Source organism: Apium graveolens, chromosome 7 (genome assembly GCF_009905375.1).
Source record: "Apium graveolens cultivar Ventura chromosome 7, ASM990537v1, whole genome shotgun sequence".
Taxonomy (NCBI): Eukaryota; Viridiplantae; Streptophyta; class Magnoliopsida; order Apiales; family Apiaceae; genus Apium; species Apium graveolens.
Window position 1 is genome coordinate 34,746,904 of NC_133653.1, and position 26,565 is coordinate 34,773,468.

A 26,565-nucleotide genomic window follows, 5' to 3' on the forward strand; every position below is an offset into this window, starting at 1 on the left:
GTCAGAATCCAATTCTGAACACTTTGATTTTTCCCGGAAATCCACAAGATACGGAGAGAATTGAGTATAAGGTAACAGGATAAAAAGGATTGAAATTAAAGGATTATAGGAGAGGATCATAAAAGGAATATAATATATTGAGAAAGGTTAAGGGAACCTAAGTAATAAGATCCCGGGTATGATCCCTCAAACGATAAACGAAAACGAAAGTTAAGCGAACCGTATAACAGATCAGCGGTCATTAGGCAAACAATTAGGAAGTTAAGCAAAGGGATTAGAGGAAGTGATGTCACCCAACCAATGAGAAGAGGCAAGGAAGGGAGGATGACATAGCAATGTGATGTAAGCATGACATAGGGAAGGAGGAGGTGTGGTTGGTTTATAACCACACAAATATAAGGTTATTAAGGTAATTAACCAAAAACAAAACAAAAAACAACCAAGCTAAGCCAAACAAATCAAAAAACACAAAATCATTTCATTCTCATCATCTTGCTCTCGGCTTTTCATCTTTTTCAAGGGCAAGAATTTCAAAAATCAAGTTCCAAGCATTGTTAAATCACAAGGTAATTATCTAAGCTTCCTTGTACATAGATATGGATATGCTATAAGTTTAAGCTTCTAATTCCAAGCCAATCTTTTTCTATAAATCAAGGAAGAAGATGGTGAATAGTAACCTTCAAGAAATAACTTTAGTTTTCTTGAATTTTTATGAAAGATTAAGGTTATACAAGCAAGGATCAAGGTTCTTTAGGCATTCAAAGCTCTTATGTTGTGTTAAAAAGCTTCAAGGAAGGTATAATCTCTTAACCAAGCTTTGTTATTGAATGTTAAGAGCATAATATGAGTATTTTAGTTCATGAGAGGCTTGATGGTTGTGTATGTAGAGATTAGTGAGTTTTGGGATGTTGTTGGATTGGTAAATGTTGTTGTTTTGATTAAAAGAACTTAAGTATGGTTAAAGTTAAGCTTAGGCATAAGTATGAATGTTAAACTTGAATTGGTTGGGGCTGTTATGATGTGTTTTGGATGGATGTTGGTTGTATGATTGATTTGAGGTTGAATTGTGATGGTTTTTGAATGGTTTAAATTTGGGAAATCGCGTAAACATAGCCGTCGTAACGTCCGATTTTCTTTAGACTGTTTTTGTGCATAACATTAGGACCCGAGAACCCCCTGCTAGATTATGACCATTGCCATGTCTAGATAGCTCGTGTTACGAGCTTCGTTTTGATATGTAGTTCGTTCGATTCCGATGCACGGTTTAGGAGAAACGACCGTTTTAAGTAACGGCGTTTCGCGAACGAAACTTTTCCCCTCGCCTTACTTTGAAACATAGGTTAAAGACCAAAAAGGGTTAATTAATGTATGAAACATTTATGGTAAGTGTGTTAGGCAGTTGGTAAGATACTCGCGAAGGAATCGCATTAAAACTCGTAAAGGTTAAATTATTAAAAATGGTGGAGCCGAGGGTACTCGAGTGACTTAAGCGAATCAGTGAGCGCAAAACAAGCGTTAGAGTCAAAGTTAGTTAAAGTATAGATTTACAAGTGATTTTGGTTTAATTCCAACTTACTTGTTGTTTATAGGTTACCAGACTCGTCCCGAGCCTTTTATCACCCCCAGTCGCTCAGACAAGTTTTCTACCCGTTATACTGTTGTTGTGATGAATATATGAGGTTGAGGAGCAACAATGCGTGATGTTTATTACTTATTGGAGATCAGATTATGGATCCGATAGAGCGTCCTAACGCAGGACCGGATAATGTTGATATTGAGGATGTAGCGGTTGAGGAGGTTGTCCTAGAGGGGATAGTTGTTGAGGAGGATCCCAAGGAGGATCCTGACAAGAATGAATAAAGGACCACTGATGAATTGATGACCATGGTTAGGTCGACTACCAGAGGTAGGATTGGTCGGTCACTACCAGAGGTTCGTTCAAGTTTGTAAAGACAGTAGCCCCTTTAACGCGGCTTACTCGTAAGACTGAGAAGTTCGAATGGACAGAGAAATGCGAGAACAACTTTCAAGAACTGAAGCAGAGGTTGGTGATGGCCCCTATGCTGGCATTGCCGGATGGAAAAAGGAGATTTTGTGATTTGTAAGTGACGCTTCGCATAAGGAATTAGGGTGCTTCTTAGCACAGCAAGATAATCGCGTCTGCATCAAGACAATTAAGGTAATATGAAATTTGATATCACCGCCCATGAGCTTAGGCTCGTGGCAATAGTTTTACCCTAAAGATTGGAGGCACTACTTGTATGGAGAGAAGTGCGAGAATTACCTCAGCCATAAGTGCTCTAGTACATTTTCACGTAGAAAGAGCTCAACATATGCCAGAGGAGGCAGTTAGAGCTAATCAAGGATAATGATTGGGAGATTCTTTATCATTCGGGGAAAGCCAATGTGGTGGCTGATGCCCTTAGTAAAAAGGAGAGACTCAAGATGATAATGTCTTTGGGAGAGTTTATAAGAGGTTTTGGAAATAGTAGTGAAGGTAACCGGAGCCGGTACCGAAAAGCTGTTTGAGATTGCAATAGAGACCGAATTATTGGAAAAGAGCATACGATGCCAGAGAAAGGTGATGAATGAAGGCAGAGAGCCAACAAATAAATATGAGATTAATACCGAGAAAGATGATAAGGGAATAATGAGGTATTCCTATAGAATTTGGGTTCCAAAAAGTTCAAGAGCGTAAGGATGAGAACTTAGATGAGAGCCATAGTTGGAGGAATAAGATTTAGAGCAAACCCTGAACGTGATAGTCAGGGAGGTCGCCATCAAGATAGAAGGAACCCATAACATAATGAAGTGAAAATGAGGATTTAAAATATGAAGGATGGCCCCGATTATGGGGAGGAGGAGGAAATATTCAGACTAAGGAAACCGAAAGTCGAGTAAGGAAAGGAGACCCGAGACGGTACTCCTATACGGCAATTCATGGACCTGTCTAAAAAGAACTTAGACTATTATCCCCAACCACCACCTTGAGGAAACAATGCGGTAGGAAATTCTTTCATGACCTTTAAGTCGCTAAGCTCTTAGAGTTCTAAGGAACAAGCTGACCCAGTCGAGGCAAGAGCCTGGCTAAAGGAAATATAGGAATCATTTGAGATTCTAAATGATTGACGAACCACAAAAGACTGTTTTTGTCACTTACCCTCCTAAGAGAGAGACCACCCGCTGGTGAAAGACCAAGAAAGGCACGGAGCCAGAGGTTAGAATAAACTTATTTAAGTTCAGTCAATTATTTTCAGGAAAGTACTTCCCAAGGTTATAGAGATAGAGTAAAAGCTTTAGAGCCAGAACAAAGGCAGACGAGTATGAAAAATTATGAATCTAAGTTGTAAAAGTTGTCAAGATTCGTTCTGAGGACACGAATCCAGAATGACGGGATGTTGGAATCAATGCTTATGTTGTGTTGGTTCATGAAATAATGATAAGAGAAAGGAAAAAAAGAAAAAAAGAAATTGAAGTGGAAAGGAATATAACGGCAATAGAGTTTGAGGAATGATAAGGGAGTTGGGTATGAGGAAACCCTAAAGACTCATAGAAATAGAAATAGAAGAGTATGTAATCGTCAGGATGAGGGTGATTCACCATGAGTTAAAATTGATGGTTGAGGGCATAAGAGATACATATATTTTTCCCCTGTAAGTTGGGAAGATTCGAGGAAACCTTGAGATAATTCGAAGGATAAATAATGAGACGCGGATAGACTGAGGGGATAACTTATGGAAAAATGGAATTTTTTTTTTTACTCATCAGATATTAAAGAAAAGTATTTTCACATAAGCTGTGATTGAAATAAGGTAGAAAATTTATTTGGAGGTGGTTAAAATGACATTGACTGTAAGGAAATTTTACTATCAGGAAAGCCAAAGAGGTGGCCGACACTTTAAAGGTAAGAGGATAATTATAGGCGCTTGTGCCAAAGGAATACAGTGATGATGGTTAAAGCTATGAAGGTTGTATTATGGTTTGGAAGATTGACATTCCTTCTGATGATTGTGCAATACCCAACCGTAATAGTAGTTGGTAAAGGTTTAATTCGTGTAATCGCCATGAGCAGGCTATCTATCTTAGAAGGTACTATCTTGAGATAAGCCAGGACCATGTTTCAAAAAGGACTAGACGAACCTTTGACTTAAGTCCTCTATTTAGGGCGTATGATTAAGAATGGTATTAACCTGCTATCGGTGCTTTGATTGAAATTCTTCTGCAATTTTATATGCTTCATGTCATGTATGTATGTCAGGATCAGGAGTGTACTCCATGAATCATGAATGGTGATTACGTTACCTCCTTAGAAGGATTTGATACGACATGTATGGACTCCGTATGGTTAGCTATTAAGACTTCATGGAAAATGAATGACGACAGTAGGTCAGTGGTGGACCATAGTAAGGCAGCAATGATTCTGCGAGTATTGAGCTGATTACAACCGTGAGAGTTGTATTGGAATGGGTGTTGAGATTGAGTACCACTAATCGGGTCGTGGTAGTGTATAAGTTATCATTGATAGACTAATTAAGTAGAGTATCTACCTAGTGAATTATTTATTCTTTCTTATCAATAGAGAGCCGTATTATTATACGAGGAAGGTTGCGGTGCAAGCATAGAATTCAAGTAACGATGATGTCTAGAATGAGATCCCAGATTCGATTTTCGATGTCGAGGGAGTTTCAAAGGTAATTGTGTATAAGCTCGAGGAAAAGTGTGGGTCCATAGAATGATGGACGGGATAGCGAAAATATTTAGGCATGGGAAATACGAGGCTATAATGCTTAATGTTGATTTATATACGTATATGTTTTGTTCTCCTATGATAAACCTCTATAGTTCAGAGGTAGGTTCCAAGCCAGATATTTTGTGGCAGTATATTTTTTCATATATACAATTCTCTTCAGTTCGTTCTTTTCTCTTCTTTTCATTTCATGTAAGCTGAGAAGAACAACCCTTCCAGAAGGGGAGGTATTGCCGAATGACTATCTATCTGTGTGATAGAAGCCGAGTAGGATACCAGCTATTGTTTAATTGCTTGTCAAGTACTAAAGGCTGGCCACCTTCTGTACTAACTATGCGATATAACAAGTGTTCATGATCATAGTGATCTCTCAACAAATTCCTTTACTTCTATTTGATTGATCAAATTTTGGAAAATAGAAACCGCTGAAAAAGGAGTAGTAAAGTTATGGTGGTATTCAGAATGGGAACACATTCGTGATACTAAGGTTGACGTGGTTATTAAAAGGTTATAGAACGCTAACGAGCAAAAGTATAACCCGTATAATATTAGGAACGGAAGGCAGTAGCGATTAAGAAATGGTCTAAGAAATGGTATTAGAAGCAAAAGTTCTAATGATAAAAGCTATAATGAGAGTCTGTGCAATAGACTTGAAAGAATTTGGAATGATCACTTAATTCGGATTGAGTTATCTTACGACAATAGATCATATGTCATTATCGAGATGTCGCCTTATGAGATCCTTGAGGGAAGATAATGTCGATCTCCCTTATGTTAGGATGAAGTTGTAGAGCGCAAGATGCTCGGACCCGCAGTAGTCCAAAGGACCAAGGATATGATAGATCTAATCAGAGGACGGCTGGTAGTAGCCCAAGATGGACATGATAAGTATGTTGATTTGACACGAAAGGATAAAGAGTATGAAATAGGGGACCTAGTAATGTTATAGGTATCCCTTGGAAAGGATTGATGAGGTTCGGAAAGAAAGGAAAGCTAAGTCTACAATTTGTTGGACCCTTGGATATATTAAGACGTTTGGGAAGTTAGCATATGAGCTAGCCCTAACCCCGAACATGTAGCAGGTCGTAACGTGTTTCACGTATCAATGTTAAGGAAGTGAAATTCAGATGCCAGATAAATAGAGGCATATGAGCGCATAGATATGCAACCCGACGTAACCTATATGGAGCAACCAGGAAGGGTTATAGAGTGAAAAGGAACAAGTGCTTAGGAGAAGGATTATCAAACTAGGCAGAGTTTGGTGGTAGAACCACAATGTGGGAAAATTGACTCGAGAGTTAGAAAGTGTAATGCTAAGAAAGTATCCCCATTTGTTTTCTATCTAATTCCGGGACGGAATCCTTTTAAGGAGGGGAGACTGTAATAACCCCAATTTTTGAGAAATTTTGAAACCCTTATGAATAGTGTTTTTGCTGAACGAGAAAACTTTTCATGCCACGCTATGTAGGGGTTCTGTTATTGATCTTATGGGATATTATTAGTACTCTATGTGGTATATAAGTGTATGTAAAGATCGTCAGAATCCAATTCCGAACACTTTGATTTTTCCCGGAAATCCACAAGATACGGAGAGAATTGAGTATAAGGTAACAGGATAAAAAGGATTGAAATTAAAGGATTATAGGAGAGGATCATAAAAGGAATATAATATATTGAGAAAGGTTAAGGGAACCTAAGTAATAAGATCCCGGGTATGATCCCTCAAACGATAAACGAAAACGAAAGTTAAGCGAACCGTATAACAGATCAGCGGTCATTAGGCAAACAATTAGGAAGTTAAGCAAAGGGATTAGAGGAAGTGATGTCACCCAACCAATGAGAAGAGGCAAGGAAGGGAGGATGACATAGCAATGTGATGTAAGCATGACATAGGGAAGGAGGAGGTGTGGTTGGTTTATAACCACACAAATATAAGGTTATTAAGGTAATTAACCAAAAACAAAACAAAAAAACAACCAAGCTAAGCCAAACAAATCAAAAAACACAAAATCATTTCATTCTCATCATCTTGCTCTCGGCTTTTCATCTTTTTCAAGGGCAAGAATTTCAAAAATCAAGTTCCAAGCATTGTTAAATCACAAGGTAATTATCTAAGCTTCCTTGTACATAGATATGGATATGCTATAAGTTTAAGCTTCTAATTCCAAGCCAATCTTTTTCTATAAATCAAGGAAGAAGATGGTGAATAGTAACCTTCAAGAAATAACTTTAGTTTTCTTGAATTTTTATGAAAGATTAAGGTTATACAAGCAAGGATCAAGGTTCTTTAGGCATTCAAAGCTCTTATGTTGTGTTAAAAAGCTTCAAGGAAGGTATAATCTCTTAACCAAGCTTTGTTATTGAATGTTAAGAGCATAATATGAGTATTTTAGTTCATGAGAGGCTTGATGGTTGTGTATGTAGAGATTAGTGAGTTTTGGGATGTTGTTGGATTGGTAAATGTTGTTGTTTTGATTAAAAGAACTTAAGTATGGTTAAAGTTAAGCTTAGGCATAAGTATGAATGTTAAACTTGAATTGGTTGGGGCTGTTATGATGTGTTTTGGATGGATGTTGGTTGTATGATTGATTTGAGGTTGAATTGTGATGGTTTTTGAATGGTTTAAATTTGGGAAATCGCGTAAACATAGCCGTCGTAACGTCCGATTTTCTTTAGACTGTTTTTGTGCATAACATTAGGACCCGAGAACCCCCTGCTAGATTATGACCATTGCCATGTCTAGATAGCTCGTGTTACGAGCTTCGTTTTGATATGTAGTTCGTTCGATTCCGATGCACGGTTTAGGAGAAACGACCGTTTTAAGTAACGGCATTTCGCGAACGAAACTTTTCCCCTCGCCTTACTTTGAAACATAGGTTAAAGACCAAAAAGGGTTAATTAATGTATGAAACATTTATGGTAAGTGTGTTAGGCAGTTGGTAAGACACTCGCGAAGGAATCGCATTAAAACTCGTAAAGGTTAAATTATTAAAAATGGTGGAGCCGAGGGTACTCGAGTGACTTAAGCGAATCAGTGAGCGCAAAACAAGCGTTAGAGTCTAAGTTAGTTAAAGTATAGATTTACAAGTGATTTTGGTTTAATTCCAACTTACTTGTTGTTTATAGGTTACCAGACTCGTCCCGAGCCTTTTATCACCCCCAGTCGCTCAGGCAAGTTTTCTACCCGTTATACTGTTGTTGTGATGAATATATGTATATGCATTATCTTGCGATAGATGCATGTTGGTTAATTAGCAAATGTTGCGATATATTGAAGCATGCTGATATGGTATATATATGCATGCATGTTTCGTATTCTTGATTTATATATCTGTTGGTTCAAATGCTTATAGTGCATAATACCTATGCTAGAGATAAGCGGTATTTGAGTTTACCCTTAGTATAAGGGATAAAAGGTGAACATATTTCTAAACCGGGAGTCGATGTTCCCGAGTATAATATATATATTTTTATATATATATATGGTTATAGTTTTCAAAACTATTAATCGAATAAGATTTATTCGATAACTTTAACTTTATTTTATTATTGAATATTAATTCGAATATTCATTCGAGGGCTTATGACTCCATTTATATTATTTATTGAATAATATTTGAATATTCATTCGAGGGCTTATGACTCAGTTTATATTATTTAATGAATATTATTTGAATATTCATTTGAGGATCTATGACTCCGATTATTTGCTGAAATATATTCTTTATTTTATTAAAGAATAAGGTGTTAATAATCAAACTTATTTTCGATTATTCAAATAAAGATAATACTTTCATATAAGTATATCTTTGGTTATTTAATACTCGTTTCAAGTATAAGTTTTAAAACTTCTACTTCAATTATTTTTATAAAAGATTATTCTTTATGGGAATATTATTTAAATAATAATATTCAGTCATTTTCTAAATATTCTGGGGATTGATTTACTTCATTAAATCAGCTTTACTCCAAACACTCTTTAAAGTGTTTTCGAGTCTTCAAAATGATTTTTAAAAGTTAGAGCGGATCCCAAAACTCATTTTTATATTTAAGATCTTCCTTTTAAAGGGGATTTAAATACTCGTTCAAAACCTGGGGAATCCGGCTCTGTAGTGTATTTTATATTCGCAACAAGGTTGCAGTTTTGGTAAATGAATTGATTACTTACCCAACGTTCGGGAAGTAAGTCCATCTATTGAGTCGGCATAAGCAACATGGGCTCAGTGGGCGTCCATGATAGTGTAAGTGGCTCAGTGGGAGTCCATCAAATGCATAAGTGGCTGAGTGGCAGTCCAGCATAGGTCCTAATGCGGCCAGGGTGATGACCAGTGGGGAATTCGTCCATCTACTAGTAGAAAAGGTTACTTATGGGTATCTTTGCCTGATCAGCAAGATATCTGGTTTATGCCAAAATTCTTTTCCTTTCCAAAATTCATTGGATGTTTCAAACTCTGTTCATACTTTACATAACAGAGGTTCCAGGAAATGTTTAAGAGATATATATATGTGGATATATATATATCGGGACTAAATAAAGTATCTCATAACTTTATTTCATTCAATAATATTTCAAAGATTGAATCTATTCAAATCTTGTCTTGTAGTCTCATCTATGTGATGAACTTTTGAAACTGATTATAACTTGAACGGTGGTAGTTCAAGTAGTATTGGGAAAGATATAAGTATATTGGGGTATTTGGTAACCTCATCTTTTAAACTTATATCTAATTAATAATTGTCTTAGGAATGACAAAGATTTTCAGAAAAACGTTGAAACAAGGTTAGATATATGAGATCACCTTGCAACGATATTTTTTTTATATACAGTTATACACTGGGACTTTGTGTATATTATGCATGGAAGAGGACTTCCAATATTTTGAAAAGTATATATGTATATATACTGAATATTGTGCGACTTCATCGCATTAAGATATCAAACTTGGTTCATTTCTTTTGACCAAGACTTTCATGAGTATTATGAGTAGGCTCATATATTGTAAATCATTATACATATTATTTTGGTGGGCTTGCTGCTCACCCTTGCTTTATTTCTTCATCACACAACAACAGTTAGGAAAGATGGCCAGACTCCAGCAGACCCAGCGCAAGCGCGTGGGAAGCGTTCCGCGTCTTCCCGTTGATGTTGTAGCTGCTATAGCTGCAGAGGTAGATCTATTGTAGATCAGACCATCTACTTTTGAGAATCAATTATGTATAATTATAACTTGTGGCAGATAATGGCAATTAACTGTAAATTTATCAAGTAATCATTTTGGGTTGTAATAACTTTTAAATTGTGGATTCAAAGACTTGTACTTATTTAAATTTCATCTCTGAGACTATAACGGGTTGTGGTGTGTGTTAGTGTGGGGTCACAGCATAAGGTTATTATTATTAATTAAGTGAAGTGATATTGTGGAAAGAAAGACCGTGACGACCCGGATCCTCGACCCCGGATCTGGGGGTGTTACACTGATTGTACCTGAGGTTTTGTACTTGGAAGCTCCACCAATTCACCTCACTCCATCACCAACATCAATTTTGAATGTTGATCAGAACCTGGATATAGATAAGAATTTAGAGGAAAATGTTAAAGCCTCTATAGCCTCACATACCTCTATTTTATCAAAGGATACTGATACTGCAGGATCTACAAGTTATGATGCTGCTAATGAAGAAATTACTGGTATAGCTGCTGAAAATTTAGATGCTGATGCAGCTGGTCCATCAGGACATGCACCTCAACAAACTGTTCATAAAGATGAGTTAGTCAAGAAGTTTGTTACAGGGGAAGCACCAGTACCTTGGAGTGAAACTCCTAGAGGAAAGGAGTGGACTCAAGAATGGAACTCAGTTAGTTTTGTTCCTTCTGAAAAGATTCTTGCTGAGCATCTTACAAAAGCTGATGAAATGCTGATAAATGATGATTTCAAGGCACAGCTGAGAGTTACTGCATTGAGTACAAGGCATCTTCAAGGTCAACACTCAATAACTTATGACAAGGTGAATAAAATTCAAGAAAACTTGATCCAGCAAGATATGAATCTGAAACTTGAAAAGAACAGATTTTTCAAGCCAGCCTTTGATATAATTGCCTACATTGAGAAAACTCAGGAGAAGCAACAAACTCAAATTGAAGAAATTATGAAGAATCAATCTTCTCACCAAAGTCAACTCAATGAGATCCAATCCTCAGTGGAATTGCTTGTCTCTCTTCTGTTACCTGCTAATGCCGAAAAGGGGGAGAAAGTGATTAAGTCCAAATGCAAATCTATTCAGACACTGAAAGGAAAGGATGATGGAAATGATGACCAGGGAAACTCTGATAAGGGTAGAGGTCAAGGTCAAGGCAAAGGACTTTCGTCAAGTAAAGCTAGAATTACAAGTCAAGGAACAAGTTCTGATACTGGGAGAAGGATAAGTTCTGATACTGGTAAAAGGATAAGTTCTGGTGAATATCTAGAACTTGATGAAGAAATTTCAAAGTAGTTATTTCTTAAAGAAAATCCAGAAATAGACTTTGACAGTCTAAAGGAAGAAGAAGCTAGACTCAAAGCAGAAGGTGTCAAGACAAAATCTGAAGCTTCTGTTTTTGAAAAGAAATTTCCAAAACATAAGGGTATTATGATAAAGGAAAGAACAAGTTCTGAGGCAACCAAGGCCAAATCACAAATGGAAATTGATCCAAGGTCCAAGGGCAAAGAAAAAGTTGATGAACCTATAAAGGTTTATATGCCAATTATGGATTAAGAAATAATTGATGAAGAAGCAGATGCTAATCTTACTCTGATGCATAAGAAGATTTTTCAAACGACCTCTGACATGGCTCATGTTTTTCAGAGTCAAGATATAGTAAGTTCTGATATGACAGTGAAGCAAGCAACCTCTGACATAGCTCAAGTTGGCTTGATATCAGAATATAAGGAAAAGGAAACCTCTGACATTGCTCATGTTAAACCTTCAAAGATACTCCTACCAGGATTCACCAAAGCTAAACAGGCTCAACCTTTGAAGACTGCAACAAGTGGTTTTAAAGCAAGAGTTGTTACGGGAAAGGAAGCAAGAGATAAATCTGGGTTGGGTAGTTCTGATGAAAGAAGAGTACATAACACTACCAATGATCCAACTTCCTTAAGTGAACCAGGTGTTGAAGCAACTCCTGAAAGATTGAATCGACTTGAATCTGTACAAATGGTTTACCATACCTTCTTGAAAGAACATATCTTGTTATATTTTATGACAGATGGAAGGGTATACCAGATTAAGAAAAATGCTATACCCTGAAGTATTTTGAGGAACTGGAATATGTTCTATACCTACTTCGAGTGAAAGATAGATTAACAGATAGTGCTGCAGGGTATTTAAAGTCTCAAATTCAAAGACAGAAGAAGCTTTATTCTGTAAAGTCTGATAGCACATACTGTCCCAAGTACAGAGATCACAAAGGTGATATTGTCGATATGAAGCCTAACTCTGCTAGGATTATAACTACTTTTCTGGGTTATAAGGCAGTGGAATTCAATCTAGAGTCTGACAAGGCATATCTGATAAGACTAGATCAGGAGATAAGAAAAGCTAAGATAAATGATCTCAGAGCAGCTATTTTTAAAACTGGAGAAGATACAGCTGAATTGATAAATACTAAAAGGAGGATGGTCAATGAACTTGAATATGCAGAGAGATGTTTGTTGAAGAACTATCTCAGGACAACTCCTGATATCAAAGAGATCATAAGAAATTGAAAATTGAAGCCAAGTCAAAGATCTACAACTACTTAAATTCTGAAGTTTATACAGACTGAAGCGGTTATCAAAACTTAAAGATGGTAAAGCTGAAAGGACTGTAAGTTGTAGTTATCTAGTCAAATTCTCATGCATTTGTACTTAATGTTTTTGACATCACCAAATATCTGTTGAACTTGTATATAATGCTAATTTACAAGTTGGGGGAGATTGTTAGATATATTTGATAATGTCATATGTAATATGATTTGTGTTTAGTTTTCAGATCTTACCTTACAGGAAAAATCAATACTTAACTGGAAATCAACACTTATACTAAAGACAAAACTTAAGATATCAGAACTTAAGTTATCAGAACTTAAGGTTCAGAAGATATTTATCAGGAGATAATATCAGGACTTAAGATGACTTTCAGATAAGGCAGGCGGCTGATTGAAAGGAAAGAAGATCAAGACTAAGACAGAAATAATTGTGCATGAAGAAGGAATTCTATGAAGAATAGAATAATTGGAAGAAAAGATAACTGGTTGATATATTTTAGGAAGCAGAATTATATTCCATATCAATTAGAAGATTATCTTGTAACTGTGTAGTATATAAACACATGCATAGAGTTTACACTATAAGTGTTACGATTATCGAAGTTATTATTCTTTGTAACTCTAGCAGCTCTCGTGATAATTTGTTCATCACTGAGAGAGGACAGTTCCATATTGTAATAGAGTTTATTGTGTTGAATAAAATCTGTTTTCTGTTACTTGAGTTCTTATATTCGATTTGATTGTGCTAAATAATGTATTCAACACCCTTCTACAGTGTGTGTGACCTAACATATATAATGCTCTTTGTACATTACAAGCTGAAGATTTTATCCTAGAACATTGTAGTTTAAGCATTGTTTGATGCACGTGCAGCAGACAATTCCATTGAGCAAGCAGATGTTGTACTACAAGGATTATCGGACTAAACTGGTTAGGATTGCAGGAATTTCTAATGCCACGTCAATAATTTCTGGTGCCAGTAATTTTGTACAGACCTAAACCATCTTTAAGGACTATACACCTAATCAATTGTTACTTTCGGACATACTTATGCAATACTATGCCACTATTGTGCAGCAACTATACAGCCCGGGAACAAGGAAAATCGACATCACAACACTGTCACCATTGGGATGCCTACCGACATCTGTCACACTCATTGGGGATGGTAGTAACCAGTGTTTACCTAGTATGAATGTTATGGCACCATCATTTAACCACAAAGTAAATATGACATCCCTGAGGTTGCAGAACAAGCCGACTGGCCTCAATCTTGTTATCTTAAAAATCTACCGGTCTCCATGATCTTGTGACTAAACCTTCTGATTTTGGGTTCTCTGAGGCAAGATGAGCTTGTTGTGGAACTGGATTGCTGAAAACATTGTTAGGAATATGTTGTAGGCTTGATGATAATTGTCCAAAACACCGTAGTAGACTTAATTAAGTGAATATTTATAACTCTCAACGGATAATCTCACTTGTCATCCATTGAGAGAGTAGATTATTGTACCATCCGGGAAATATCGTGTAATTATTTTTATCAATAAATAATTATTATGTGATTATTATGTGAATTTTAGTAAATTATTTGATGATAGATAATAATATCTGGATATTTATATATGATAAAATGTGAGTATATATGATAAAATGTGAGTATATTGATTTTATTATATCCAGAATAAACTACATATAATTATGGTGTTTTCTTGGTAAATTTTTGGAATGTCATATGATTTTATAATGATTTATGAATTTATTAATTATTTTCTGAATGATCACAAAATTATTTTATAAAGCCGGGGATCACCCAACTTTAACCGTTTTTAAGTTTTTACAACCCGAAACTCTTCTGAAAACTCCTTCCTAACCTAATCTGATAATTCTGGACATTTTCCGTATTTTAACTTTTTCAATCCGGATTACGGTTTAACCCGTGCGCGTCCCGGCGCAAAATTTTTGATACGACAAAAAAGTCCGTATTCTCGAAAGACAAGATAATATTACAATATTTTCATATAAAGTGTTTTATAAAAGCCCGGTTTTGATAACTATCCAATACGTGTATTATAACACCCTCCAAATCCGGGGTATAGATTTGGGGCGTTATTAACAACAATTACCAACTAAACCTGCACAAGAGGAATATAAATATAGTAATTACCCCGAACTATCACTACTCAGGATCTTTTAAGGTCTGAGTTAAAAACAAGAACCACATACTACACTATGTTACAAACCCAACTAAATAAAACCTGTCTCAAGAACTCTCTTTGTTACAAAACTTTATTCTATCTACAATCTCATTACACAACTTTTATTCAAACTATACAAGACTTTTATTCAACCCAACATTAATACTTATCCTGCTACACCTGATTTGGAAATTCAAAGCTCTCTGCGGGAATAGGAAGGAACACTCTTGGTATAAGAGGGTCCCGCTGCTTGACTCGCTTCTTGACTATGCGGGTCCTGATGGGTTTCATTCTCTACCTTAACTGTAAAACAATAGGAATAACTTAAAAAGGTATGAGCCAAAATTGCTCAACAAGCCTGCAACAATATATATAGTATAAAGAAAGAGAGATAAGTGAACCAACAAGTTGCTGGTTGGATCAACCATCTGAATCTGTATAGGATAGTAATTTGCCAATGCTGGAGAGTACCAAATGAACAAGACTGGAAACAAGAACCAACATATGCACTATAACCTGCTGATCAGTCAGAATATATTGCGGATCTATACCCAACTGCATAGACCCAACCAACATAAGGAGTACTCAGGCAACTATGGCCTATTAAATAATGGTCTGGGTAAAACCCAGCCCGTATAGTAACCATCCAGTCCAAGGCTTAGCATCCGGAACAATCGGAATGCTATTGACATATCCCAACACCAGGATATACCAGAGTATATGTAACAAGGGTAAAAAGGATTGAAATATGAACAGGGAAATCAATAAATTGGGTAAATCAAGAATTGAAATGAAATTGGAAACAAGCAATAATAAATGGGTAACAGTGTATATGAACAATGATTATCAAAGAGAATTGATACGATAGAAAAGAAATATAAATCACTATTCTGAATTTAGAATAGGGGAAAAACTTGCCTTGCGCGTACTTAACCTGGTTTAACTCACCGCCTTCTGACCTTAGCTTGCTCTGCCTTGCTAACACTGAACAAATCATGGAAAGATAGGCGTTTAGATAACTTACTATATACGTGTATCTTGAATTGATAACACGCAACCTTTTCGGTCTAGCCATGCGTTTCTATCTGACTCGCATATATACACATACATTTATATAACACATCTATTCATATAATCACGTAAAGCACGTAGCACATAAAGCACATAATCAATTTCTAGACTTATAATTATTTTTAGAATCAATTCTGGACTCATATCTGCATTACTAGTCTTATATGATTTTATTATAATTTTTCAGGATTTATTCGGCTCAATTATATTCCTACTAGGACCTAGGAACTATCAATTATCACCAAACCATTCTCTTTTCGGAAGAAATTATAACTTACAACTATTTTTATTGGATTCGTCTCATTTTTCTGAGTCTAGGGGTCTTCGTTTCGCTCAAATCGGACTAACGGTTGAATTATTATGAATTAAACAAGATTTAATTAATTAATAATTAATTATAAATAATTAATTATAATTAAACAATCCTTAATTATATTTTTAAATAATTAATTAATAATTATTATATTTTAAAATAATTAATACCTAATTATTAGGAATTATTATTATTTATTACAAATTATTATTACTTATTCGATCAGATCGATTATTTACAAATAATCAATCAATTTAATTAACCGATACGCTATTTATCGAGTAACTACGAATTACTCGAATTATAAACCAACTTAACGATTAATCACTCGTATAACTACGAGCTACTCGCAATTCCCACATAATTATCGAACTATTCTATTATTATTGCTACTCGTACGATTCGCTAAACAGATAATTACCGATAACTAGCTATACGATACGAATAATTACCACAATATTATTCGAATAACTAACGCTCGAATAATAATTCTAATTATCGAATCATTATTCGCATTATTAACTAATTATTAGATTATTAATCATATTACTTAATTATTTCTAATCTTTATTTATTAATTAATTACCTAATTATTAATTAATTACCCAACTATTAATTAATTAGATAATTTATAAATAATTAGATAAATAATTAAATAATTAATTAAATAAATAAATTCGAATTTATAATTTAATAAAATAATTCAGAAATTATTAATACTATTTTTCAGAATTAAAAACTAATTTTTAATTAATTTTTAGAATTATTAAAACTGATTTTTAATTACTAAATTATAAATAAATAAATAATTTAATCAGAAACACAAAAACAGGAACAGGGGTTGGACTTTTAGGATCAAACCCGGGTCGAAACCGGGTCGTCCCCAACCCAATCGGGTCGGGAAGAACACCGCCTTGCACCCAGAATCCGACACCGGCGGAAATTTCTGGCGAACCAAACGAAGGGCAACCAACACGATTCCAGGCTCGTTCAGCTGCGTTTTTGTTCGATAATCAAGCCCAGCATCTCCCCTCGTCCACCTCCTTCTTCGTTTCGACGTCTCGACGCCGCAACCACAAGAACAGCCGCCATCGTCGGCGGTTCTCCGGCGATACCAAAAACAACACCAACAGACTCAAACCCGGTGTCAATCGACTCCATAATTGACGATCTAAACGCTCGTGGTAACGAAATCATCAAACAACAATCAGAAAAATCAAACCCGAAGTCAAGAATTAAACCCGAAAATACCAATCAAAAATCAAGAAATCAAACAACAAAAATGGTTACATAATCATAAACTACGAATCACCAGCTTCAATTTGACTACTTACATGAACGATTTGGACTCTGGAATCACCTTCAAATTCGTGATTGATTCCGCTGTTGTTCTTCACAAAACCCTAACCCTAATTCCCTTTTCTGATTTTCTTTTTATTTTCTGATTTTTAAGTATAATTAACTGATTTAATTAATAATAATTCAGGTATTTATATTTATGAAAATAATTCCCCCTAAGTAAAATTAAGGGTCTAATTACACTCCTAATAAAAATATTTGGCCCCAATTTATATAATTTTTGGGTATTAATATTGAATTTTTAAATATCCAATAAATACAAAATAAATACTAAAAATTCCCAAAAAATGTAAAAATTACAAAAATACAAAGAAAAATGATATATGATAATTTCATGATCATATAAAAATAAAAATATAATTTTTGTGGGGTTTTTGGTACCCGAAGGGGTCCGGAAAAGTCATTTTTCGCGAAAAAGGTCAATTTGTAAAACGTCTAGGGGTTCGGAATAGCGATATGGTATAGGGCATTTTTAATAAAATAGAGCCAATGATTTTGTTTGAAATATGGGCTTTTAAAACATAGTTTTGAGCTGTACAGGTTTTAATATAATATATATAACTGACTATAAAACGCTCAATAAATATCCAAAACACGTGTGGATCAAAACAACCAACACATAACACATAGCAGTTAGGGTTTAACGACTTAACACATTTAATCACATAATAATACACATAATTTATCATTATTATAATATAATACAAGCGTAATTCCTCGGTCGTTACATTCTCCCCCCCTTAACATGATTCTGTCCTCAGAATCACACTATGCAAATAACTGAGGATACTTTTCTAACATTTCACTTTCAAGCTCCCAGGTTGATTCTTCAACCACTGGGTTTCTCCACAAGACTCTTACTAATGACACAGACTTATTTCTTAATACCCTCTCTTGCCGATCTAAAATCCTTATCGGCTGCTCTATATACGACAAATCTGCCTGAAGTTCTACTGGTTCATATTCTATTACATGCCTTGTATCAGGATTATACTTCTTAAGCATAGATACATGAAATACGTTGTGAATGTGCTGCATTTGGGGTGGTAGAGCTAACTCGTACGCAACCTTCCCAATTTTCTTCAAAATTTCAAATGGCCCAACATATCGTGGCTTCAATTTCCCTTTATTGCCAAATCTGGCCAATCCTTTCCATGGCGATATCTTGAGCAATACGTGTTCTCCTTCCTGATAGTCCATATCCTTCCTTGTTTGGTCTGCATATCTGCTTTGCCTGTTTTGCGCTGCCTCGATTCGTTTTCGAATAAGTTCAATCTTTTCTTTTGTCTGCCGAATTAATTCTGGACCCAAAATCTTGCGTTCTCCAACTTCATCCCAATGCACTGGTGATCTGCATTTCCTCCCATACAATGCTTCATACGGTGGCATTCCAATACTGGCGTGATAGCTGTTATTATAAGAAAATTCCACTAGGGGTAAATGTTCATCCCAACTGCCTTCAAAATCGATCGCACAAACTCGTAGCATGTCTTCAATCGTTTGAATTGTCCTTTCACTTTGACCTCCGGTTTGCGGATGATAGGCTGTACTCATGTTCAACTTCGTTCCTAGACATTCTTGGAATTGTCTCCAAAATCTTGAATTAAAACGAGGATCTCGATCCGATACAATCGATACTGGTACTCCATGATGCATCACAATTTCTTTAAGATATAAGTGCACTAACTTGTCCAGTGAAAATCTCTCGTTAATCGGAAGAAAATGTGCTGATTTTGTCAATCGATCAACAATAACCCAAATTGCATTGTGATTTGCTTTCGTTCTTGGAAGTCCCACTACGAAATCCATCGCTAGATGTTCCCATTTCCATTCTGGAATGTCTAATGGTTGCAATAACCCACTCGGACGTTGATGTTCTGCTTTAACTCGCTGGCACGTGTAGCATTTACTCACCCATTCTGCTATCTCCTTCTTCATATTCGGCCACCAAAAGTTTTCCTTCAAATCGCGATACATTTTCGTGCTTCCTGGATGAATGGAATACTTCGAATTGTGCGCATCTCGCATAATCTCTTCTTTTAATTCTGCCACGTTAGGGATCCAGATTCTTGACGCAAAACGTAAAATTCCTTCATTATCTTTCTGAGTTGTAATCTCTTCTCCCGTTAAGTCGTCGTCTTGACTCATCACTTCATCTTGACAACGGCGAATCTTTTCTAGCAACCCTGGTTGAAAAGTCATAGTGTAGATAGTTCCTGCAGATTCATTGGGAATACGAATCTCGATTTCCAATTTGTCGAATTCCTTAACCAATTCTTCGCATGAAGTTAACCGATTCAATCTTTCTTTTCTGCTCAACGCATCCGCTACAACATTTGCTTTTCCTGGATGATAACTGATTGTAATATCATAATCTTTAATCAATTCCAGCCATCGACATTGTCGCATGTTCAGTTCCCTTTGCGTGAAGATATACTTCAAACTTTTATGATCCGTGTAGATTTCGCATTTTTCACCGTACAGATAATGTCTCCAAAGCTTCAATGCAAATACAATTGATGCCAATTCCAAATCATGCGTAGGATATTTCTGCTCATGAGGTTTAAGTTGTCTCGAAGCATATGCAATGACGTTACCATGTTGCATCAGCACACATCCTAGCCCGCGATACGAAGCGTCACTGTAAATAACAAAATTTCCTTGCTCGTCTGGCAGTACTAATACTGGTGCGGTCACCAACCGATTCTTCAACTCTTGAAAACTTTCTTCACACTTACTATTCCATTCAAACTTTTCACTTTGTCGAGTTAACTTGGTCAACGGTGTTGCTATCTTCGCAAAATCTTTGACAAATCTTCGATAATATCCTGCCTTCTCTACTGATGATATGCCCTAGAAACTGCACTTCTTTCAACCAAAATTCACATTTTGAAAATTTTGCATAAAGCTGCTCCTTTCGTAATATCTCCAATGTCGTTCTTAAATGCGCTGCATGTTCTTCTTCTGTCTTTGAGTAGATCAAGATGTCATCAATAAATACAATGATAAACTTGTTGGATTTTAAACGCAGCGGGGTCATGGCAAAACACTTTTTACACATACAAAATCCAAATAAAAGCATATAAATCGTGAATAAAAATTCGAGGGATCGAATCTAACCTTTTAAAATAATTCGGAGACAACGATCAGAGATCCTTAGCAGTTTCTCCTCAAGTGTGAAGCACTCCACCGGTATCCACCAAGAAAACGATGTTAAGGAGGAGGAAGGAGGTGGAGAGAATTGGGTTTTCCAAACTTTTTGGGTTTTCGGGTTCGATGTGGGTTGGAATAAAATAGGGTCTATAATAGTGTATTTATAGGCAAAATTTTCAGCTGAAATTTTCCCATAAATATTATTATTATTATCCCATTTATTATTCTCATTAATAATTAAAACACCTTTTAATCATTAATCCTTTTTCTAAACACTTTAGAAATAATTCTCTCTCTTGATTTAATTTCCAAAAATTAAATCCTTTAATTAATAATATTAAGAACTTTTCTTAATTAATTTATAATCAATTAAATCTCATTTAATCAATTATTAAATTTGCCGATTAATTATTTATTTCACAAATAAATAATTATTTAGCCATTATTAATTAATTCCTCCACCCTTAAATCATTCTCTTTTTATGGTGTGACCCTGTAGGTTCAATATTAAGCCGGTAGTAGAAATAAATAATAATAAAACTATTTTATCATTATTTATATAAATTCTCTAATTTATTAAATATGATTAATTAATTAATCACATTTATTCTACATCGTGAGTGATGCTTCTCAACATATCGCGACTATCCGGATAATATGAATTCACTGCTTAGAATACCAAGAACCTGTCAGTGAATAGTTACCGTACAATAAACTCCTTCTACCCTACAATGTCCCGATTAAATACAAGGCATGGATCTCGTGTCAAGCCTATCTAATTCAATCACTTGCTTACCATTTACTATGCGTAGTTCTATGCAAATTAGAAACTCCTTTCTAATTTCATTCACTCTGGCCAGAGATTCCTGAACTAGCATAAGTGGATCAGCCTTGAACATTCGCTTCCTTCACTGGAAGGGGTAGATCCTTTATTGATCATACACTATCTTCGTGTACAAATTCCTATACCCAGAAGAGCCCTAATAATTGTCCCTGGAGACTAAGAACTAAACCAAAGCATAGTTCAGTGTACAGAAGATGACTATGATGACCTCAAGTCTAAGGATACTTGTACAACTATCACTATGTGAACAACTGCTGACACGTGAGTGAACTCCATCAGTTGTTCAGCTGTGCGAGTCATGTTCAGTGTACTTATTCCATAATAAGCACCTACATACTAGCTATAGTGTCACCACACAAATGTCTATGAGAACAGACATCCTTCATAATGAAGCAAGCATAGTATGTACCGATCTTTGCGGATTATTAATTACCAGTTAGTAATCCTATAACCAGGAACTATTTAAGTTTAGAGTTATCATCTTTTTAGGTCTCACTATTATGATCTCATCATAATCCATAAAAAGCTTTACTCTAAACTATGGTATATCTTATTTAAACACTTAAATAGATAAAGCCCTTAATAAAAACAAAACAAGTCTTTATTAATATCAATGAAATCAAAACAGATTACATAAAAGTTATTCCTAAATCCTAATACACGATTGGACTTAGGACATATTCCTTTCAATGTCCCACTTGTACTAAAGCCAATCACTCTGGTATCTAATACCCATCTTGACGATCAAAGTGACTTTCATAAAGTAGCTTTGTGAGTGGGTCTGCTATGTTGTTATGTGTGTCAACTCTAATTCAATACAATATAAGAAATGTTACCGCGCTCCCACTAACCCTTTTGTAGACGCATGGTTCATCTGCGTTTTTGATAAAATCAAACTCTTTGATTGTCTCATCAAAACGAATGTTCCATCTTTCGAGAAGCTTGCTTTAAACCACATATGGTTCGCAGCAGCTTACACACTAGGTTTTTATTTCCCTTAGAAATAAAACCATCTGGCTAATTTCCAAATCTCATAGTCGTAGTAAGCAGCATTCGCAAGCAAAATCCGAACTGATTTTAACAGGGCTACAGGTAAAAGGTTTCATCAAAGTCAATCCATTGCCTTTGTTTGAATTCTTTTGCCACAAGCCTGGCCTTAAAGGTCTCCACCTGGCCATCTGCTCTAATCATTCTTTTGTATCCCGTATACATAGATTTCTTTCCGGATTTCATGGCACTATGCCATTTCTCTAAGTCAACACTACTCATAGCCTCATTATAGGTCACAGGGTCGTCATCATCAATGATCAACAACTCATTGTCATTCTCAATGACAAGGCCATCTTACCTCTCAGGTTGGCGAGACACTCTCCCAGATCTATGAATGGGCTGTTCCACAAAAGGTTGTTCAGTCAGAACAGGTGTTTCCACTCGATCTGTAGTAGTTTGTGCTTCTTGAACTTCATCAAGTTCAATTTTGCTCCCACTGTTTCCTTCAAGGATAAACTCCTTTTCCAAGAAGGTAGCATGTCTGGAGACAAACACCCGATGATCGGTGCAAAAGTAATACCCTAAAGTCTCTTTAGGATATCCCACAAAACTACATTTTCCGGATCGATATTCCAGCTTATCTGGGTCAACTTTCTTGACATAAGCTGGACATCCCCAAATCTTAACGTGTTTAAGACTCGGTTTCCTTTCTTTCCATATCTCATACGGAGTTTAAGGAACAAATTTGGAAGGCACCTTATTCAGTAAATATGCTGAGGTTTCCAATGCATAACCCCATAGGAATACTGGAAGATTTGCATAGCTCATCATGGACCGAACTATGTCTAACAAAGTTCGATTTCTCCTTTCAGATACCAATCTGGAGGAGTCCACTGGGAGACTATACCATTTACTTTGAGATAATCTAGAAACACTCCATTATAGTATTCACCACCTCGATCTGATCGAAGAGTTATAATACTATGTTTGGTTGTTTCTCCACTTCATACTTATATTCTTTAAACTTTTCAAAGGCCTCAGACTTGTGTTTCATCAAACACATATCCGAATCTAGATCTATCATCTATGAAAGTAATGAAGTATGAAAATCCACCCATGGCTTGCGTAGACATTGGTCCACATACATCTGTGTGTACCATTCCTAGCAAATCTGCAGCCCTCTCTCCATGTCCACTAAATGGAGACTGCAGTGCCACTATGAAGTGAGATTTTCATCATCCCTTTTCTTTTATTAGTTTGTTCAATCTGAAATAAATTATGTCACATACATACAGACCATTATTTAAAGCACCACGTCCATAAAGAATATTATCTCTAAGAATAGAACATTCATTATTCTCAATAATAAATGAAAATCCAGCCAAGTCTAACATGGGAATAATATTCCTCACAATCGAGGGAACAAAATAATAATTATTTCAAATAATAGTCTTGCCCGTAGGCCTATGTAAATGAAATGATTCTACATCTATAGCAGCAACTCTTGCTCCATTTCCCATCAGTAGAATCACCTCCTCTTCCTCAAGAGTCCTACTTCTCCTTGGTCCCTGCAACAAATTGCAGATATGAGAACCACAGGAGGTATCTAATACCCAAGTAGAAATGATATATTCACTTCTATCATGAACATACCTGAATCAGAAGCGGTAGTCTCACTACCCTTCTTCTTCAATTCTGCAAGGTAAACCTTGCAGTTCCTCTTCCAGTGCCCCACCTTGTTACAGTGAAAGCAAACAACTTTGCTCTTGGGGTCTTCAGCTTTTGGTGGAACCGGCGTTTTCTCACCTACTTTCTTCTTCTTGGAAGAGTTCCTCTTCCTTTTATTAGGATTGGAACCTTCACCAATTAGAAGAACAGAACTCTTCTTAGGGGGAAAATTCGATTCCGCAGTCTTCAACATGTTGTGGAGTTCAGGCAGGCTGACATCCAACTTATTCATGTGAAAGTTCACAACAAACTGCGAGAACGAACTCGGAAGCGATTGCAAGACTAAGTCTTGGCTCAGCTCCCCATCCATGGCAAAACCAAGTTGTCCAAGACGTTCAATCAAATTGATCATCTTAAGTACATGGTCATTCACAGATGATCCCTCAGACATCCTACAACCGAACAACTCCTTTGATATCTCATATCGAGCTGTCCTCCCTGCCACATCATACAACTCTTGTAGATGCATGAGGATAGTGTGAGCATCCATATGCTCATGTTGCTTCTGTAGCTCAATGTTCATGGAAGCTAGCATGATGCATTGAGCAACATTTGCATCATCTATCCACTTAGGATACACAACATGTTCATCATTATATGCATCACTAGCAGGTTCAGTAGGCTTAGGTGAGTCAATCACGTATTCCAGCTTCTCAATCCTGAGAACAATTCTCAAGTTTCGAAGCCAGTCAGCATAATTAGGACCAGTCAATTTGTGAGCATCTAGTATGCTCCTGAGTGATAGTGCAGAAGACATAACGTACAAAGTAAATCTGTAAATGATAAACACATAACAACACTTAGCAAATATTCGATTTCATTTCAAAACACTATATGAATCGGGTCTTTATTCATAAGTGGCTCCCACTAGTTTTCCTAATTTATTCAACCCCTTACATGAAAAATTAAGCATTCATAATGCTAGTGGGAATAGGGATCCTACATTCCATTACACAACCCCGGCTGTGGCACGAAACGCCATGTAATGTTCAATAGGCAGACAACTCTTGTCAATTACATCTAATGTTATTCCCTAATCAAACTTTAGCCTCTTGAATAATTGAGTCACGGCTGTGGCACGACAAACTCAATATTCTAAGTCAAGTCTAACCCCACATTCCGTACAATTGAATCAGTCCCCAAAGGCCCACGGCTGTGACACGTAACGACCTTTAGATTCTTATTCAATGTACACATCTCTATGTAATAGACAAGTATTTCTTATTTCGAAATCAAAGCCCTCAGCTGTGGCACGAAACGACAATGATTCAAAAATAAGAACTACTTTCTACCATGTTGGAAGGCTATGACCGACACAAGCCCGTTGTATCATTGGCCAATTACTACTTGATATTATATAATTTTAGAGGGATTATATTACGTTACAATCATAATCATATTATAAAGAGATTCTTCCTTTTAAATTAAATATTTCAAATCAATAATCAATAATCAGATGATTCCCAGATCGGGTGGAGCATTGTCAAGATGCGTCACTTAATAACCCTTTCTTACAGATAGAAATCTGTTGTTGACAGAATCATCCTTTCTCTCATATCGACAATTCATATTCAATTACATGTTTTATAAACACAAGAATCTCATGATTGTATTCATAATATTATTATTAAGGTTATGAAACAATTTCACTATACTAGGTTGTCTAACAAACGCCTTATGTTTATTTAAGTTCACCTAAATCTATCATCGCATGATAAACTAAGCATATATCACATATATCAACATGAATAAACATCAAGGTAGGCATGTTACATCATCTAGCACATTAGAACAAGCAATATACATCTCTATGTATCACAAGAAGTATTTAAAATCAATTCAAACAGTTAAAAATAGCTTTAAAACACTTCATGGAAATATAAACAGTTCAAAACTTTTATATAAACTAAAATTGATCACTCCATTAGATCCATCTCGAAAAAATGAATCCAACGGTATATTGCACGCCTAAAACGAAATTACGAAACTCCCAGAAAATCAATTTTAAAATCAACAGAAGGGCTGTAACGCATTACAGGAACGCGTTACAGGACCTGTAACGCATTCCGGTGATGCGTTACACCCCTTTTAAGCCATTAAAGGGTGTAATGCATTTCGAGAATGTGCCACAGGTGTGTAACGCATTCCCGGAATGCGTTACACCCCTATTTTTTTTTTTTCAGCAGCCGCCGCCGCCTTTTCTCGGTTTGCGCGCCTGACAGCACCTGTCTCTTTCTCCCATGCAAACAACAGAGCAGACAATACAAGCAACAGAGGATACAGATATATACATACATACAATTCATATATATATATATATAAGATTTATTTAATTACGAATTTTAATTGCAAGAACTTCAAAAATTCATAATAAAAAAT

The 26,565-nt window shown here is 35.9% G+C and overlaps 1 pseudogene; it reads left to right on the plus strand.

The window, feature by feature from the left end:
- Window positions 1-13,977, plus strand: part of LOC141673491 (GDSL esterase/lipase At5g22810-like) — a 37,987-nt pseudogene extending 24,010 nt beyond the window's left edge.
- Window positions 13,978-26,565: the final 12,588 nt, after the last annotated feature.